Source organism: Lithobates pipiens, unplaced genomic scaffold, assembly GCF_037356315.1.
Source record: "Lithobates pipiens isolate NorthernLeopardFrog02 unplaced genomic scaffold, aLitPip1_a1.2 Scaffold_17, whole genome shotgun sequence".
In the NCBI taxonomy this organism is placed as follows: domain Eukaryota; kingdom Metazoa; phylum Chordata; class Amphibia; order Anura; family Ranidae; genus Lithobates; species Lithobates pipiens.
In genome coordinates, this window is record NW_027507755.1 from 11,776,950 (window position 1) to 11,796,767 (window position 19,818).

At 41.5% G+C, this 19,818-nt stretch overlaps 1 protein-coding gene across 6 annotated transcripts in view; it reads right to left on the reverse strand.

Annotated features, from left to right (window-relative positions):
• The window catches only part of FAT3 (FAT atypical cadherin 3), a 994,495-nt gene that overhangs the window by 689,628 nt on the left and 285,049 nt on the right, over nucleotides 1–19,818 (reverse strand). The window contains exon 1 of one of the 6 annotated variants that reach the window (XM_077484993.1): nucleotides 571–1,013. The exons of the other annotated variants lie outside the window; for them this stretch is intronic. The gene's annotated coding sequence lies outside the window, so the exon portion shown is untranslated. Of the gene's footprint in view, nucleotides 1–570; nucleotides 1,014–19,818 lie in introns of those variants that run through there. 6 annotated transcript variants of the gene reach the window in all.

A 19,818-nucleotide genomic window follows, 5' to 3' on the forward strand; every position in this document is an offset into this window, starting at 1 on the left:
AAAGGATAGAATGTTTTTCAACAAATCAAACAAGAAAAGAAATAGTAAAAACATAAGTGATGTTAAATTCCTTGATTCTAGCAATGACATAGTAGTAATACACACATATATATTTACAAACACACAAAGCACACGTATATACTATACAATATGTATACTATGTACATTAAAAATACATCTATATGTGTAATTTTTATACACACATATATGATATATATAGCCCCAGACATTATATAAATATAGCTACAAGCAGCAGTGATATGGAATAATGTGAATAGTGCTGTGAGGCGGGTGAAAGGAGGACACACTGTAATGTATGTATGGATCTCCATAGACCGTAGAGCTGTGACCCGGTACTCCCCTCCATCATATACAGGGTGCTCTCCTGTGTCCCATACAATGACAATGACACAAACTGACTCCTGGAATGATACATAGTAAAGTGACAGAGTTGACATTTCCAGAGACATTCCTCTCCACTTTGAATAGAGCCACTTCCCATCTGTCAGTTAAAGAGGTGATGCAGCAGCAGCGGCAGTATGGGGGCCCCAGGAAGATGGGGGTCCTTACCTTGATATGAGTGTCTGGTCCCTGTGTCCATCACCTATGGATCCCCCCTAGTAGAAGTGACACCATCCATCTGGCACTCCGGAGATCCACGCTACCAAGGTAACCACAGGAACATCCCCTGGCTTCGCTCCTCAGAACATTGGACTTAAAGGATGTGTTCACATATAAAATCCCTGAGCGGTGGACGGTGCCGGTGTGGTGTTCTCTGAGGCAGACAGAACTTGTCCTGGGGAAAGCAGCACTTTCAAAGTTGCCATCACCTCTGTGAATGTGCACATGTAGAAGAAAAGGGAAAGCAGAGATTTACAGATGGGGGAGGCTGGAGTAGGGTGGTGGGGGAGGAGGAGAGGACGGGAGGAGGGGGATATGGAGGATAGTGCTGTGATGTGACATACATAAGGAATGAGCCCAGGAACAATACTGTCAAAGCAGGCAGGGCGGCCGCCTTCCACAACACACAAGTTTTGGGAAAGCCAAGGCTGGGGGAATTCTATCCGGATTTCCAGGGAGGGTCTCCAGAAGATCGGAAGATTTTGTCCCTGTACAGGTTTCTGTTCGCACTGGGGGAATTTTTCCAGATTTTCAGGAATAGTTTTTAGGTTGGAATATTTTGTCCCTAGAAATGTTCCTGTTCAAATCGGGGCACATATTCCAGATTTTCAGGCATAGTTTTTAGGTTGGAAGATTTTGAATTCTTCTAGATTTCCAGGGATGGTCTCCAGATTACAAGATTTGTCCCTGGAAATGTTCCTGTTCAGTTTGGGAGAATTCTTCCAGATTACCAGAGATAGTCTTTAGGCTGGAAGACTTGTCCCTGGACATGTTCCTGTTCAAATTGGAAGACTTATTCTGCATTTCCAGGGATAATCTCGGAGTTGGAAGATTTTCCCTTGGAAATGTTATGTTCAAATTGGGAGAATTCTTCCAGATTTCCAGGGATGGACTCCAGCTTGTACTATTTTGTCCCTGGAAATGCTTCTGTTTAAATTGAGAGAATTCTTCCTGATTTCCAGGGATGGTCTAAATACCGTACTGGTGACTCCACAATAGAGATAAAACTTTTTTTGCGGAAGGAAGTTTAACAAGATACGTGGCCACTCATTAAAATTAGAAGAAAAAACTACATAGAGGTTTTTTTACTGTAAGCCCTTGTACACACGGTCAGAGATTCCATCGGAATGTGTCCTATCGGACCGTTTTGTCGGATATTCCGACTGTGGGTGGTCTGCACCGGACTGTTTCCGTCGGAATATCCGACGGACCAATTTTTCCAACTTGCCGGTAAAATTTTCAGACAAAATGCTCCTATCAGACATACTCCGATCATGTGTAGCCTACTCCGACGGACAAAGTGCCACGCATGCTCAGATCAAATTCCTAGACCAAAGCTATTGGCTACTAGCCTGAACGTAGTCCCGTCGTAATGAAATAACGTCATCATGTTATGTACAATTGGATTTTCCGACAACTTAGTCCGACCGTGTGTATACAACATCACTTCCGGACCTCATCCGGAATTAATCCGTCGGAATTACTCCGACGGATTTGGTTGTCGGAATCTCCGACCGTGTGTACAAGGGCTAAGAGTGGCAAGGATGTGGAATTCCCTTCCACAGGCGGTGGTCTCAGCGGGGAGTATCGATAGTTTCAAAAAACTATTAGATAAGCACCAGAAAGACCACAACATACAGGGATATACAATGTAATACTGACATATAATCACACGCATAGGTTGGACTTGATGGACTTGTGTTTTTTTTCAACCTCACCTACTATGTAACTAAAAAACTATGTCTTCAGGTTGGAGGATTTGTCCTTGGACACATTCCTGTTTAAGCTAGGAGAAATTTTCCAGGTTTTCAGGCATCGTTTTCGGGTTGAAAGATTTGTCCCTGAACCTGTTCCTGTTCAAATTGGGAGAATTCTTCCAGAATTCCATGGACGGTCTCCAGGTTGGAGGATTTTGTCCCTGGAAACGTTGATGCTCAAATTGGGAGAATTATTCCATCTTTCCAGGAATGGTCTCTAGGTTGGAAGATGTTGTCCCTGGACATGTTCCTTTTCTAACTGGACTGATTATTTCCTCATATCTCAGCCTAAAGCAGATAGAGACTCCAACTGGAAGACTAGATCTAGTTTGCCAAAGCACTGTACACCATAAACAATTGCCAAACTCCACAGTACTTACCTCTCCTTCAACATTCCAAGATCCCTCACCAGCACTGGTATCTTCTACCAAACTCAGGGTGCCAGTTGAGGCCATCTTTGCTGGCTCGCACAGGATGGCGTCCCAATTTCCATCATTCTGGCACACTGGATCTGTGCCAGAATATAAACTGAACCGAGCATGCACAGCTCAGTATACATTCCAAAGAGTACTGGGGGCAGGCCTACACTGTAGGTCTATTTTATTGCAGAAGAGACATTGCGTGTCTTCCCTGCAATAAAGATCTGACTGCTCGTAGCTACAGCCAAAAAGTGGAACTAAACTCCCAAATATATTCACTTCCTTCCAGAGATGTGGTGGTCACATCCCTCATCGGCCGCTATCATCTCCTCCCTGGCTGCTGGTTTGGAGTTGGGTTTTGGTATGTTGTAGGCAACCATGATTAACGTTACACCTTACATATGGGTCATATGGGTTAAACATGGGCAAGAACTTTAAGAAAACACGGTTTTCGCTTTATTATGCTTTGTAGCATTTAGAGTCCTATAGACTCTTTCTGCCCATATGCACTTGCTCCAGCATTGCCTGGACTCTCTGAGCTGAGCTGTGAGTTGAGCCTGACACACTAAGGCTTTATTCACGCAGCTGTAAATATACTGCATATACAAGTGTTCTTATTATAACGGATCTAAATGCAGCTGCATTGTTTTCAATGGAGCCTTCACACATGTGCGTAAACATGAGCTGCTTTCACATCCGTAACCCAAAATCCAAAGATCTGCATCTAAAAACATGCAGTTGATGTGCTTACATGTATAAAGCGTTTGTAAGTGCATACAGGCATACCCCACTTTTAAGTACACAATGGGGTTTATGGGCAAAATCTGGCTCATTTCTGCATAGAAACCAATCAGCTTCTAACCTCAGCTTGCTCAATTAAGCTTTGGTAATAAAACATGGAAGCTGATTGGTTTCTATGCAGAAGTGAGACGGATTTTGCACTTTCCAGCTTTAGTAAATAAACCCCATTGTGTACTTAAAAGTGGGGTATGCCTGTATATTATGCCTGAACAAAGGGGAAAAATAAATTATTTTGAAAACAAATTATGTATGTATATGCGTCAATATGCATCTATCAGTAACATTTTTACAGCCATATGAATGAGGCCTTAGATGGGAGACCTTAATACACATAAACATGAGTTGAGCCTCATACACATACACTCACGGCCACTTTATTATGTACACCTATTTAATTGCTTGGTAACACAAACTGATAATCAGCCAATCACATGGTAGCAACTCAATGCATATAGACATCTACACATGGTGAAGACAACTTGCTAAAGTTCAAACCGAGCATCAGAATGCGGAAGAAAGGGGATTTAAGTGGCTTGGCTGTTGGTGCCAGACGGGCTGGTCTGAGTATTTCAACTGCTGATCTACTGGTATTTCCACGCACAACCATATCTAAGGTTTACAGCGAATGGTCCAAAAAAGAGAAAATATCCAGTGAGTGGGAGTTGGGCGGAGGAAAATGTCATGTTGATGTCAGAGGAGAATGGACAGGCTGGTTTGCGATGATAGAAAGGCAACAGTAACTCAAATAACCACTCATTACTCGTACCAGCCAAGATATGCAGAATACCATCTCTGAACACATAACACATTGCCTGGTCTGATGAGTCGCGATTTCAGCTGCGACATTTAGATGGTAGGCTCAGAATTTGGCGTAAACAACATAAGAGCATGGATTCATCCCATCTTGTATCAACAGTTCAGGCTGGTGGTGGTGTAATGATGTGGGGGGATATTTTCTTGGCACACTTTGGGCCCCTTAATACCAATTGAGCATTGTTTAACCACTTCCCGACCAGCGCACGACGATGTACATCGACAGAATGGCACGGGCAGGCATATTGGCGTACAGGTACGTCCAATATTCGAGGCCGCCCTGCCATCGGGAGCGCGCCGCCGGCGGCGCGCTCCCGCGCTGGTCGGGACCCCCATGAGTCCGTTCGCGGGACCCGCGGACTCGATCGCCGCGGGCATCCCCGCGATCGTCTCACGGAGCGGCCGATACAACATTTTTCCATTCTGCCTAGCAACTAGTGACGCTGATCTCTGCTCCATGTGATTGGAGCAGAGATCAGTGTACACTAAATGAAAGCCCAACCCCCCACAGTTAGTAACACACCCCTAGGAACACTTAACCCCTACACTGCCACTCACTGGTTAACCCTTTCACTGCCAGTGTCATTTACACAGGAATCACTGCAATTATATAGCAGTGATTACTGTATAAATGACAATGGTCCCAAAAATGTGTCAAAAATGTCCGATGGGTCCCCGACAATGTCGCAGTCACAATAAAAATCACAGATCGCCGCCATTACTAGTAAAAAAAAAATAATAAAAAATTATTAATAAAAATGCTATAAAACTATCCCTATTTTGTAAACGCTATAACTTTTGCGCAAACCAATCAATAATCGCTTATTGCGATTTTTTTTACCAAAAATATGTAGAAGAATACGTATCGGCCTAAACTGAGGGAAAAAAATGTTTTTTTATATATTTTTGGGGGATATTTATTATAACAAAAAGTAAAAAATAATGCGTTTTTTTCAAAATTGTCGCTCTATTTTTGTTTATAGCGCAAAAAATAAAAACCGCAGGGGTGATCAAATACCACCAAAAGAAAGCTCTATTTGTGGGAAAAAAAGGACGTCAATTTTGTTTGGGAGCCACGTCGCACGACCGCGCAATTGTCAGTTAAAGCGACGCAGTGCCGAATCGCAAAAAGTGGTCTGGTCTTTGACCAGCAAATTGGTCCGGTCTGAAAGTGGTTAAACACCATGTCCTACCTGTGTATTGTTGCTGCCCATATCCATCCCTTTATGACTACAGTGTACCCATCTTCTGATGGCTCGTTCCAGCAGGATAATGCACCATGTCACAGAGATCAAATCATCTCACCACTGTTTTTTTGAACATGGCTATGATGTCACTGGACTCCAATGGTCTCCACACTCACCAGATCTCATCCAATAGAGCACGTTTGGGATGTGGTCGAACGGGAGATTGGCATCATGGATGTGCAGCCAAATCTTCAGCAACTGTGTGATGCCATCATGTCAATATGAACCAAAATCGGATGGCATAAAGAATTAAGACAGTTCTGAAGGCAAAAGGGGGTCCAACCCAGTACTAGCAAGGTGTACCTAATAAAGTGTCCGGTGAGTGTACTGTAGATGTGAGCTGAGCCAACCTGAAAAATCACTTTCTTTTTGTCTGTATTCCTATTGAAGATGTATGGTGGAAATGTACACATTTTTCTCCCATTTAACAAAATACAGGCTAATACAGTCGTATCCAATCCGTGTATACTAGACAAGTTCATTCATTCTGGTCGGGAATATTCCAGAACCCGGTGATTCTATAGGCGACTGCACATCATCACTGAACTGCAAATTTACTAAAATAGCAAACTAAGGCAATATCTGTACGTTTCAAAGGAAGAAGGTGTTGTGTTATTATCTAGAAATAAAAATAGGAACATCGTAATCGTGGGAAATGCACTGGATCACCTACATATCATAGAGACGAATGTTCAGTCATTAGTGCTGCTTAGTCTGAGCTCTGCCACCTGTCAATCAATAGACTTCTCCCTCTGTCCAGGGCTATGATGGGCCCCGAGCAAAAATGATAACGGGGTCCCTATGATGGAAATGTGTGGTAGGACTATAACACCATAAAAATCTATAAAAACAACATACTATATAATGTATATATATATATATATATATATATATATATATATATATATATATATACACACACACACAGATTGTAAGCTCTAACGAGCAGGGCCCACTGATCCCTCCTGTATTGATTTGTATTGTAAGTGTACTGTCTGCCCTCATGTTGTAAAGCTCTGCACAAACTGTTGGAGCTATATAAATCCTGTATAATAATAATATCTATAGCTATCTATATAAATATACACTAATTATATATATATATATATATATAGTGTATAAACCCCAGCTGTAGTGGTATCCGCCTCCTTGCATCTGATTGATTGCTTGCAATAATCAATTGGAAGCCAGCGTGCAATGGCTGCCTGTCATTTAAACCATATATTAACCTCATGTAGACGCCATTGTTGTTGAATGCCGTCCTTAGCATTCAGATGCAGTGCTGCTCAAACACAAAACAAAGCAAAGGCTCCATTTGACCTGCTTTTCTTGCAATACCAACTGATCTCAATAGGACCTGCTGAGCCCACAGAATCACAAAGCAGGACAAACGCAGCCCATAGACATCATCTACATTACAAAATTAAAGTAGATGGGAATCTTCAGATTTGGGCTTCAGGTGTACAATAAATACAGAAAAACAACGCTATACATGAACCCTTAAAAGGGTGTGGGGGTGCGGTGAGGTCAGTGGCTGGTGAGGCACTGGGCAGTATCAGAGCCAGATACACACAGGTTACATACGCTGCAATCGTTAGAGCGAGAGCGATAATTCTAGCACTAGACCTCCTCTGTAACACTAAACAGATAATCTGTAAAAAAAAATTAAAGCATCACCTATGGAGATTTTTACGTACTGAAGAAGGCATTCCACAAGTGTACGCAATTTTAAAGCGTAACATGTTAGGTATCTTTTTACCTGGTGTAACATCATTTTTCACATTATACAAAAAAATCGGCTTATCTTTCGTGTTTTTTTTTTTTTTTTATACATATATTCATGAAACAGTTGAAAAAAAAAAAGTCAAATTGAAAAATTGCTGGGCAAATACTGTGTAACATAAAAAGTTGCAACAACCACCATTTTGTTCCCTAGTGCAGTGATGGTGAACCTTGGCACTCCAGATGTTTTGGAACTACATTTCCCATGATGCTCATGCACTCTGCAGTGTAGATGAGCATCATGGGAAATGTAGTTCCAAAAACATATGGGGTGCCAAAGTTCGCTATCACTGCACTAGGGTGTCTGCTAAAAATATATATATATATATAATTTTTGGGGGTTCTAAGTCATTTTATAGCAAATAAATGATGAGAGAAGTATCAAAATTGGCCTGTGTAGCAAGGGGTTAATTACCATAAGTAATATACAAATAATTACTATATATTGCTTTTAAGGTAATTTACTATATTCAAAATCTGTTTTTAAGAAGGTGGTTTAACGGACAAATTACTGAAGTTTGAAGTTATAACTTCCAACCAGTAATTTCACAATAAATAGATAAATAATAAATAGTTATCTTATAACAAATAGCCTATATATGATTTAGCTTGATTGTAACATTACATTTTGTACAGTAGCAGATTCTCATTCTCTCTCTGAACTGTGTGAGAAAAACATGGGATTGTGGGTAAATCTTAGGCCCCTTTCACACTTGTGTGACTTGTCCTGCGACTTGGGTCTGCAAAGTCGCATGACATGTTGTACCCCCATGATTTCAAATGAGTACCATTCATATCTGTGCGACTTCAAGTCGCACCGACTTCAAAGTAGTCCCTGTACTACTTTGGTCTGACTTTGATGCGAGGTACACAAGCATTCCCTGAAATCGTGGCAAAATTGCATCCGCAAAATCATGGTAAAATCTCGGCAGAATCACGCAACTTTGAAGTCGCGGTAGTGTGAAAGGGGTCTTATACACAAACACATGTTTTTTCCTTGTAGATAAGATGACTGGGCTGGAATTTGTCTTTTGGACACATGCCCCTTCTATGACACTGCAGTGAGAGGCGTGCCTCCACTGCTGCATTTTTATTGGACAGCTTTTTCCAATGGTGCTTTACCATTGGTCCAAGGCTCCAAGCTGTCCATTCAGCTCAGTGCCTCTGACAAGAAGTGAGGAGAGGCACTGTGAGCTCATCCTCTCAGTCTGCTGCAAACAGCATGTGCCTGCTTGTATTTAAACTGGTTGCTCTGTATGTAGCTTCTGACAGGCTGCTCAAGGAGCCCCATATCTCAGGAATGGAGTAGGTGGTGGGGTAGGACTTAGGCCACCTATCCACCAAATTTGGGGTCTCTGTGACCTCAGGTCGTCAAGCTACAACCCTCAACACTCAATTATTTTTTTATTTTTTAATGTTCATGGCCTCACCTGCCTCCCCTGGCTGCATGTCCCTGGTGTGGAGGGCTATGCACCCGGCAGTAATAGAGGATGGGGCTCTAGAAAGCATGAGGGCTGTTAGGGATATAGCTACCCAGATTGTCCCTTTCCACACCACAAAAATGCCTGCCATGCTTCCTTCAATGTAGACCATTAACACCAGTCAGTATATTTGATCACAGACACACGGGGGGGGGGGGGGATTTACTAAAACTGGAGAGTGCAAAATCTGGTGCAGCTCTGCACAGAAACCAATCAGCCTTCAGGTTTTATTGTCAAAGTTTAATTGAACAAGCTGAAGTTAGAAGCTGATTGGCTACCATCCAGAGCTGCAACACATTTTGTACTCTCCAGTTTTTGTAAAACACCCCCACTGTTTTACTGATCAGACCCCATTAGGAATTGTCAGTACATATACAAATTATCCACTGCAGATGACAAAAATCCCGGATGTACTGTTCCTGAGGATATACAATCTTCTAATCACCATCTAAGTTGCAGACACACACAACACAATCAGATTGTACAGTGTGTTTCTTGGATCCACCACCAATGGACTGGGTCGTTTAGGTTTTATCCCATAATGCATGAGATTTTTAAGGCTGGATGATTTGTTCAGAAATTGGACAGTCAGATTGTACAGTGTATGGCTCTTATCAGCTTTTTTGAATATATTTTACTGATTTCTATACATTTATTTTTGTTGTGTCCGAAATTCTAACCAGAACAAATTATTTTAGAATAAGTATCATTATTCTTATTATTATTATCACTATTATTATTTATTTTATTTTTTCGTGTATCATTCTACAATTATACAATCAGATTGTATAATATATGGTTCAATTAATACATATTTTACTCATACATTTATTCATTTTAGGTCAATTTTATGAAGCCTGTATCAATTTAATGATGGTGATTATTAATGCTATTATTATTTTTGTTTTTTAGCAACACTTTACGATTGTATGATGTCTGGTTCAAATTATATATATATATATATATATATATATATATATATATATATATATATATTTTACTCATTTATATACATTTTTCTCATTAGGCTAATTTTTTACAGAGAATGTCTCATCTTAATAATAGTGATTGTTATGTTGCTATTACTATTAATATTATTATGAGAATTATTATTATCATTATTAATATTTTCTTCTTCTTCTTCTTCTTATTATTATTATTATTAGTAGTAGTAGTAGTAGTCCCCGTGAGCTCACGCAGCAAAGAAAACGCACGTGCAAGTCGCGCCCGCATATGTAAACAGTGTTCGAATCACACATGTGAGGTATCGCTGCGATCATCAGAGTGAGAGCAATAATTCTATCACTAGACCTCCTCTGTAACTTGAACTTGGTAACCGTTAATTATTTTGAAAGCGTCACCTATGGAGATTTTTAGGTACCGTAGATCGTCGCTATTCCGGGAGTGTGCGCAATTTCAAAGCATAGCATGTTAGGTATCTATTTACTCGGCATAACATCATCTTTCACATTTTACAAAAAAAAAAAATTGGGCTAACTAGTTTTCTTTTAATTCATGAGAGTGTCTTTTTTCCCCAAAAATTTAGTTTGAAAGAGCGCTGTGCAAATACAGTGTGTATAAATAAAGTATTGCAACGTACACCTTTTTTTTTTTTCTAGGGTCTTTGTTAAAAAGTAAAATAAAAAAATTTATATATATATATATACACACATACACACATATATATATATATATATATATATATATATATATATATATATATATATATATATATAAATATATAGGTGTTCTAAGTAATTGTCTAGCAAAAAAATACAAATTTTAAGGCCTCATACACACAGACGTTTTTAACAGGGGCTTTTTTGAGCTTTTTTTGCTGCTTAAGAACGCTGCTCCATATTATTCAATGGGCTCATACACACCATGGCGTTTTTGAGCTCTAACAGACATGGTCGTTTTTAAGCTCCCAAAAAAAAAAACAAGGTTTCTGAGGCTCCAGCGCTAGACTTGTTTTGACGCCGACACCTAAAAAAAGCTCAAAAACGCGCATTAGCGCTATACCGACGTTTTTTAGCTGTGAAAATGTTTATGTGGGTAATTTGGGAGTGGAAAAAAAGCAGAGGGTTTTTTTTTTTTTAAAACGCGCCTAGCGTTAATGCTTTCAAACGACATTAAACGTGCATTGACGCCAAATCAAAACGCTACTAAAATCACGTTTTTAACGCTGCTTTTTTTCCAGGCGTTGTTACTAGCTTTACAGCCCATCTTTTAAAACGCCCGTGTGTATGAGGCCTAACTTGTAAGCGACAAATGTCAGAAATAGGGTTAGGCATAAAAGGAATAAAATTGTAAAATTGTCAGCACTATACAAATATATATTGATAAGAAAAATGTGTGACATAAAGGCCAGCCAGTAGTTTATGGCTCTGCTCAAGGATCTGATTAGCAGCAGCATGTTCATTCTGTGTTAATCTCCCTATTCTTTAGTTAATGAAAAGTCAGGCAGGGAAAAAAAGTATTTTGCTTCTGCCAGGAATTCTATGTACCCCTACCTACTTCTAAACTCTCACACACCATCATATAAAAGAAAACACTTTAAAGGCGTTATTCAGTCTGTCACTATCCTTTATAATATAATATTGATGATTTATTTTCCTGCTGCATTGTGGAAGCTCAGCCCTACAGGTATCCATGAATTCCATGTGTGCAGAAGGTGCAGATGCATTGTCGGAATTCCTACACAGGCTGGTGGGATTGGAAGAGCTTTATGAGCGTGCACAAGGGCAGCACATGTCCTGAAACAACAGTTGGAAATATCTGACCAACAGCTGAAACTCCAACCAACCCCACCAACGAAAAGGGAGAGCAACATTCAAGCGTAGACATTGACACCGATGCAGAGACGGCACAAAATACACTACAAATTCTTATAAAATCTTCTACTGTCTTCTACTAAAATCGACTAAAATTTACTGAAATGCATATCTTCTGCTAAAATCTGATACTGAATAAGAGTGAATGAAAATCTTTTCTGGTATCTAAAGCCTCTTACACACGATCAGATTTTCTGCAGACAAAACCTCAGACTTTTGCCCGAAGGCGAGTGCCTGGATTTTGTCTTGCATACAAATGGCAAGGAATTGTCAGCCAACAAACACGAACGTAGTGACGTACTATGTGTTTTTTTTAGCTCTTTAGCGCCACCCTTTGGGCTCCTTCTGCTAATTTCGGGTTAGTAGAGGTTTGGTGAGTGTTGATTCGCGCTTTTCCTTTTGCGCTTTTCAGTTAGTTTCTGAACGGCCGTTTGTCAACCAGACATGTTGCGGAATCAGAAGAGATAACGTGTTATTTATTATTGGTCTTGGAGTTCTTGCTTTGACCCAAGTCCAGTCTAGGAAGAGGAGAAGAATTAATTATTGGACCAAAAATTGGTTGCTTTATTAATCGTGACCAATTATGTCATATGCCTTTGCTGCGGGAGCTCCAGGAGAATAATCCAGATGAGTTTCGGAATTATCTCTGGATGACGGACCCCTGCTTTCACCAACTCTTGGCATTGTTGACCTCCTAAATTAAGGATCAGGACACATGCATGAAGCTTTTATTTTATTTTTTGGTTGAATAATGATTTGATTTAGTATATTTTCTGAATTTTTGGATGCATAGAATGCTTTTTTGGGTTAAGTTCTATTGGCAGATAGCATGTCTAATTTTATGTGTTTTCTTTTTTTAATGCACAATACAAAATTGTGGAGAATAATACTCGGCTATGTGTTTTACTTCAAATGACAGTTTGGGAGTAGGCAGATACATTTAAAAAGATACAATGTAAAATTGATTATCTTAAACACTACGGGATAATGGTGTTGTGGTAACTTGCCCAAATAGGGAAAAAAAAAGCATAATATTATACTTGATATCATTATGAAAAAAAAATCCTTTGAAAATTTGTTTGCAATAACTCCATCAGTATCACCAGCAAAGCAGCTTCATTATTATCCCATTAAAGAAGAAGAGAATTGTGCGCTGCATTTGGAGATTTCATAATTTGCCACGTCACAAATGTTAAAGCGGGAGTCCACCGGGACTCCGCGTTTTTTTTTTTTTTTTTTAAAAGCCAGCAGCTACAAATACTGCAGCTGCTGACTTTTAAATAGTGACACTTACCTGTCCAGCGCGCCCGCGATGTCGGCACCCGAAGCCGATCGCTCGCTCGGCTGCCGGGTCCCGCCGCCATCTTGGGTATGGGAATCAGGAAATGGAGCCTTTCGGCTTCATTTCCCGGTTCCCTACTGCGCATGCGCGAGCCGCGCGGCGCAATCCGGACGGTCCCCGCTGCCTCTGGGAGCTGTGTGTTTCCCAGCAGGCAGCGGGGCACTTGCTGAAGGGGGCGGGCGCTTGCGGAACGTACGCCCCGTTCCGCAGAGAGCTAGCCCGGAAGTGGGTGCAGTTACCTGGATTATCCAGGTAACTGCACCCCCCTCCCCCCTGAAAGGTGCCGATTGTGGCGCCGGAGGGGGGGGGGATTCCGATGAGCGGAGGTCCATTTTAGGGTGGACCTCCGCTTTAATTCTCCATTACGAACGCTAGTTTACAAGACCGATCTCTTCTGGCTCAGAAGCTGAGGACTGGAAGCTCCTCCCGCTTATGTTTCCCTGCAGACAGGGTGGGAGAGAGCTGGGTCATGTGACAGCTGTATATTGATTAGGAAAACTGTACTTAGATTTTTTGTTTTATTAAAATAATTACAGTGGCATCATCCACATACAGAAATAGAAGGGAAAATGAAGACTAAACATTGTGTGTTTAGTATCACTTTAAGGCCAGGGCTGAGTGGATCTTCAAAAAAATTGGTGTTAGCAGGTACCAAGGAACATTTGCTTAAAGCGGAGGTCCACCCTAAAATGGACCTTCCGCTCATCGGATTCCCCCCCCTCCGGCGCCACAATTGGCACCTTTCAGGGGGGAGGGGGGTGCAGTTACCTGGATAATCCAGGTAACTGCACCCACTTCCGGGCTAGCTCTCTGCGGAAAGGGGCGTACATTACGCCCCTTTCCGCAAGTGCCCGCCCCCTTCCGCAAGTGCCCCGCTGCCTGCTGGGAAACACACAGATCCCAGAGGCAGCGGGGACCGTCCTCATTGCGCAGCGCGACTCGCGCATGCGCAGTAGGGAACCGGGAAATGAAGCCGAAAGGCTCCACTTCCTGATTCCCATACCCAAGATGGCGGCGGCAGCACTCGAGTGTCGATCTAGAGATCGGCTTCGGGTGCCGACATCGCGGGCGCGCTGGACAGGTAAGTGTCACTATTTTAAAAGTCAGCAGCTGCAGTATTTGTAGCTGCTGACTTTAAAAAAAAAAAAAAAAACGCGGAGTCCCGGCGGACTCCCGCTTTAATGTGCATGGGCTATGCTAGATTCAGAGCAAGCCAAGAATTGCCCCATGCCCACTTTGATTAAATGTGACTCTGACACTAAAATGAATACCTAAAGCAACCTTTTTGAGAATGGTTTACCTAAAATAATCTTTCCCATGCAAAGAATTTAAAACTCGGCGCTCCTGATGATTGTGTTGCCAATCTCTTCAGTAGTGATGACAATCTGCCTGTTAAGCTCCATACACACTATCAGATTTACCAAAGCCATGTAGTGCAGGGGCCTGCCTGATTGCATACAAATTTAAACTCCTAAGGTTTGACCTCATATTATATGGTTTTTGTAAATCTGAAGGAAAAAAAATCAGCAGAAAATCTGATAGTGTGTATGGGGCTTTAAAGACTCTTCAGAGACTGACACTTCCAGGAGTGTTGGTCTGCTGGTCAACCGCAGAACTCAGAGGCCAGATATTACTATAGGTATAGGACATAGTAGTGATGTAGGGGTCAGCAGACCGGACCATTGATCTCAGTGGTTCACCAGGGATCCAAAACTCCTAGAATTCTGAGGCTACAGTGCTGGAATAGAGAAGAGGAAGGAAAAAAGGCAACCAGAAAGGTGAATATACATCATTTTCTTATTGCCAAGGACCTTCTGGATTGACAAATGTTGAGATCTCAAAGGATTTCTTTAAAGCTTCAGCCTTAGCTTCGGACTAGAATGGTTATACAGACTGCTCTCCTGTATTGAAATGGCTTACATTGATACCACTGCACACTGAGATTTTTTACAGTGTGCCTTAGAAGCTGCAGCAAATCAGAGAGAACCTGCCTCATTTACTGGCTGGAGGATGTCCGGCCAGCCTTACTGTCCCTGGCTTGCCCCGTTCATTCGTTGGTTTTCAGCTCTTTCAGTTATGGAGGCTGAGCATTATATGTAGATTGTACCTAGTGTCATTTGGCATGCAAACGAAACCTGCTTGGGAACAGCCAATACTTCAGAATGATATCCGACCATCCAGGGGCAGACTAACAACTCATGGGGCCCCCGGGCAATAGGAGATTATGGGGCTCCCAGGCGATCAGAGATTATGGGGCCACACAGTATACACAAACACACAGTATACACAGATATGTTTCTATTGGCTGAGAAGGTACTGGAGAGGTGGGGCAGCTATAATCTTGGGATTTTTAGACCAAAAGGCTGTCGGTAAGGGACATTTCAGAGACAGATATAAATAAAACACAGATTTTTACATACTGTCCCTGGTTTTACTGAGGCTGGCAACCCTGATGGGGCCCTCTAGTGGCCTGGGGCCCTCGGGCAATGCCCGAGTGGCCAAATTGTCAGTCCGCCCCTGCACCCATCAAGGCATTTTGATATCTGCACTCCTTCCAAAAGCCAGCCCACTGCTTGCATCAGGACTTAGGACTCTGGGGAGGAGTACTGAGGCATGGGGCTGTAATGTTTTCAGGAAGCCTCCAGCCATGATGAGCCTGCATTGCTTAGAGAAGCACAGAAACCCAGTATTAAACACCGGCCGTTATAACTGGGAATTGAGATATTAAGTGAAAAGGAGCACTTATGAGCTCTGGAATTGCTCACCTTTAGTAGAAATGTTCCAAATCTCTGATTGTTGATTGTTCATTCTCCGATTCCCCATAGAAAGTGGGGGGTGATACTTCCATCACACTGACGCTGCAATCATACACCATAGAAATTTTCCAGCAGCATGCATAGGCAGACTATTGGTCACCCAACATCTATGGGTGGTAAGAAATTGGCTGATTTTCACCCAAATAAAGTCAGGCCACAGTTCTCCATCCAAGTTGGCCAATGTTATAAACACAACGCACATGGGCTGAAAAGACATGGGCTACTGCAGGGGTGCCCAACCTTTTGAAGCGCAAGGGCCACTTATGCGACTTGGCCACAATGAGTGGAGCAGGTGGATGGCATGTCCGTGTCCACTCTGCATTTGGAGAGCAGACACGGACGCAGCCCATGATACTTTTTAGCGGATCGTATTGGAGGTAGAACACAAGTTGGTTTATGTCTGCCACTACTTAGAGGTGAATGGAGGGTCTGTTTGGTCTGACTGTCGGAACTGACCGTGTGAAAGGGATCCAAGGTTGCTTTCACACTGATGCGCTGCGGTTTACCCGCACCACGCGTGCAATGCAATGTACCTTTGGCTTTCCTGCAGTTTTGCAATAGACTTCTGTTATATTCTGCAGGTTTGGTGCACTTTCAGAAAGCTCACCAAACTAGCAGGTAATAATAGAAGTCTATTGCTTAGTGCAGGTAATTGCTCTACACCTGCGGATCAGTTTGAAAGCAGCCCAGTAACCACTGCAGAAAAGATATGCTACACTATGATTTTAGTAATAAACTGACCTTTAATAACAGTATTCTTTCTTTTCTATTCCAGAGCAGGAGGTCGCGGGCCACATCAGAGGGCTCTGCGGGCCACATGTGGCCCCCGGGCCACTGGTTGGGCACCCCTTGGCTACTGGGATCGTCCAGCATTAAAAAAAAAAAAAAAGAAAATTGCGTGGGATAATGAGCGCTTCCAATGCTCATTATGGCTAAATTGTTAGCCTGTATATGGCAATACTCAAATCTGTTTCATCGCTTGCTTTTACTCCGCAGAGCCTCTCCAAAACAATACACTGTTGTCTCTCCCTGCCGTCTTCCATCTCCCAAACCAATTTCACCTGCTCGGCATCATTAAACAAAATCTATCGGGCTTTGAATACATCAGGCCAGGTTCTCCTGGAAAAGACACAATCACGCTGGCACAGCCAGAGGAACATTATCTGTTAGTCTTATCTGGATGTGTAAAGAGAAAAAAAAAAACAGTCTGAATCATTAGATATACCCATCTATTCTCACCCTTGCTGCTAATCAAATAACGTATTACAAAAGATTCACCCATACTTAATTTATCAGCCTCTTTAATATACAGAGTGTGACCACAATGAGCAGCAAGGGCAATCAATGCACCCTGCCTCTGGCCACAGATTAATGGCTGTGACTTCCCGGTCAATAATTTACAACACCCACAGCCACTGCTCAGGTCGGAACACAATACAGGGCTTGAAGAAATCTCATCACCATTGTAAGCCGGGGTGCTCCTGCCATGTACCAAGCACACTACAATTAAAACCAGACAAGTATGAAGATAAAATTGATACATTTATATTTGCATCGGCCATTTATAGTTTTCAACATCATTTTTTTAGGAGGGCCTATTCCAGAATTTCATTAATAATGTTCTTTTTTTTTTTGTATTATGAATAGTGGTCTGTTTGCCATGCCTTTTGTATATTTATTTCAATGCACAAAATGAATGCTATAAAATTAATATTGAACCCCAATCAAAGAGCAGTTAAATTATAATATATATATATATATATATATATATATATATATATATATATATATATATATTACACACAAATACTGTGTACAGGATCTTTTTTATTTTATATATATATATATATATATATATATATATATATATATATATATATATATATATAGATATATAGATATTTATATTATTATTATTTATCTTATCTAGATATATACACATATATACATACATACATATATATATATACCTGCTTTATATAATATATATATATATATATATATATATATATATATATATATATATATATATATATATATATATATATATATATATATATATATTGTTTTATCTTTTCCATCTTTTCCATCCAGTCCTGAGATGTAATACTTTCCAGCCAGACTGTAATTGGGAAATTGGAAAAATTGCACTGGACCCATAAGGTTGTCCTATCAGTATTGATATCCAGTAGTGTTGTGATGATGTTGGTGGAGGTGATCTGGTTACTAAGCAGCCAGTTTGTACTCTCAGTGGATTTGCTGGGTTTGTAGAGCAAAGCAGAAAGAAGTGAACAGTCCAGGTGCAATTTTATTTCAGTAAGGGTCAAAGGGACAATACATTTTTATCTCAACTATTGAATGGTGGTGGGGTGCTTTCAGGGCTGAGACAAGGGGTGGGCAGGAGGGACGTCTGCCCTTGGCACTGTGGTATTCTGTGTGAGGTGGGGGGGGGGGGGGGGCACTGCAAGAAGATTGAGAGGGGAGAGGATTTGTGTTGGGAGGAGGATTCAGCGGGGGAAAAGAATTGTTCTAAGAGGGTACATTTTAAGTGCTGATTCAGGGGGATGGGGAAGAGGATTTGTGGTAGGAGGAGATGGGGGGTTTGAGCTAGAATAGATGATATGGTGGAGGGGGGGGGGAATTTATGTTAGGAGGTGAATTCCCCTACCCCCCAATCCCCCCTCTACCTGTCCCCAAAATGTTTTTTCTGGAGCCTTCTATGACTCCTCCCTCGTTTCTACACAGATCAAAACAAACAGGCCTAGCGTTCAGCTAGGCCTGCCTAAATTTACCTGCACTTATTAAAATCTCTATATCTAGCACTTATCTAAAGTAGAGGGTGCTACCCGCGCATTACTGTGAAAGGTAAACGTAAACAGGCCCCTTTCTGAGGGTACTATTTGCTATCCAAAAACTGTCACTGAATCCAGATAAAAAATGACATCCAGATGAAACAATGATTACCCACCATCTCTGGGTACCTCTGGTCTGCCTAGGGTGGATCCAGTAATTTTATATGGAAGTAGCTAAATCCTTTATGTGCCTTCAAATAAGAACTTAAATGGCAACCACGTAGAATGAACTCCATAGTGTAATGTCCATTGCTTGACCTTTAACACAGAAGCTTCTGTAGGTTGTAAGGCTGACAGATGGGTCAGGCATTTCATTCCCTGGGGTTGCTGTAGATAAGAGGGCTGCAGAACGATCATAGAATATGAGCAGAATCTTCCTGTGTTTTTAATGATACCTATAAATCAGTGCAGGTCCATTCAGATCTCATAAAAAAACATTCTGATATATGCCGGCTATATGGGACATGGATGATACACATATGACTATAGATCATGCCTAACTGCTGATTTTTACAGTAATTGGATATATTTCAATCTTAAATATGGCTTATTGAGTTTAAGGCAAGTTGCAATAAAAAAAAAAAAAAAAAAAAAAAAAAACTGTTGATATTTATACACCCAGATATTTTCAAGAGCTGCACACACATCAATGCCTTGTCCCTTATTGGATGGCTCGATCTAAAGTATAAGGGCCTGTTCACACCATGTATTTGCAGCAATGCATGTCCATTAGTATGTCATCAGGTGCATCAGGGGGGGGGGGGCATTCAAAAGCAATGACAGCATAGCATCAATGCACTTAACCACTTCCGAAACACCCACCGCCAGGGCGGCCCAGCTGTGCTAAATCAGAAACCTGTACCTTGATTTGCACGCATACGTGCTGCCAGGGCACCGCTCCCGCTACAATTGGACACAGCGGGAGCCATTCAGCGGGTCCAGCAGGCGGGATGACCGCCACGGCTGATCGTTTAGTGGAGAGATGGAGCAGCAGTGTGTAAACAAGGCAAACCACTGATCTGTCAGGGAGCAAAAGAGAGATTGTGTGTTTCA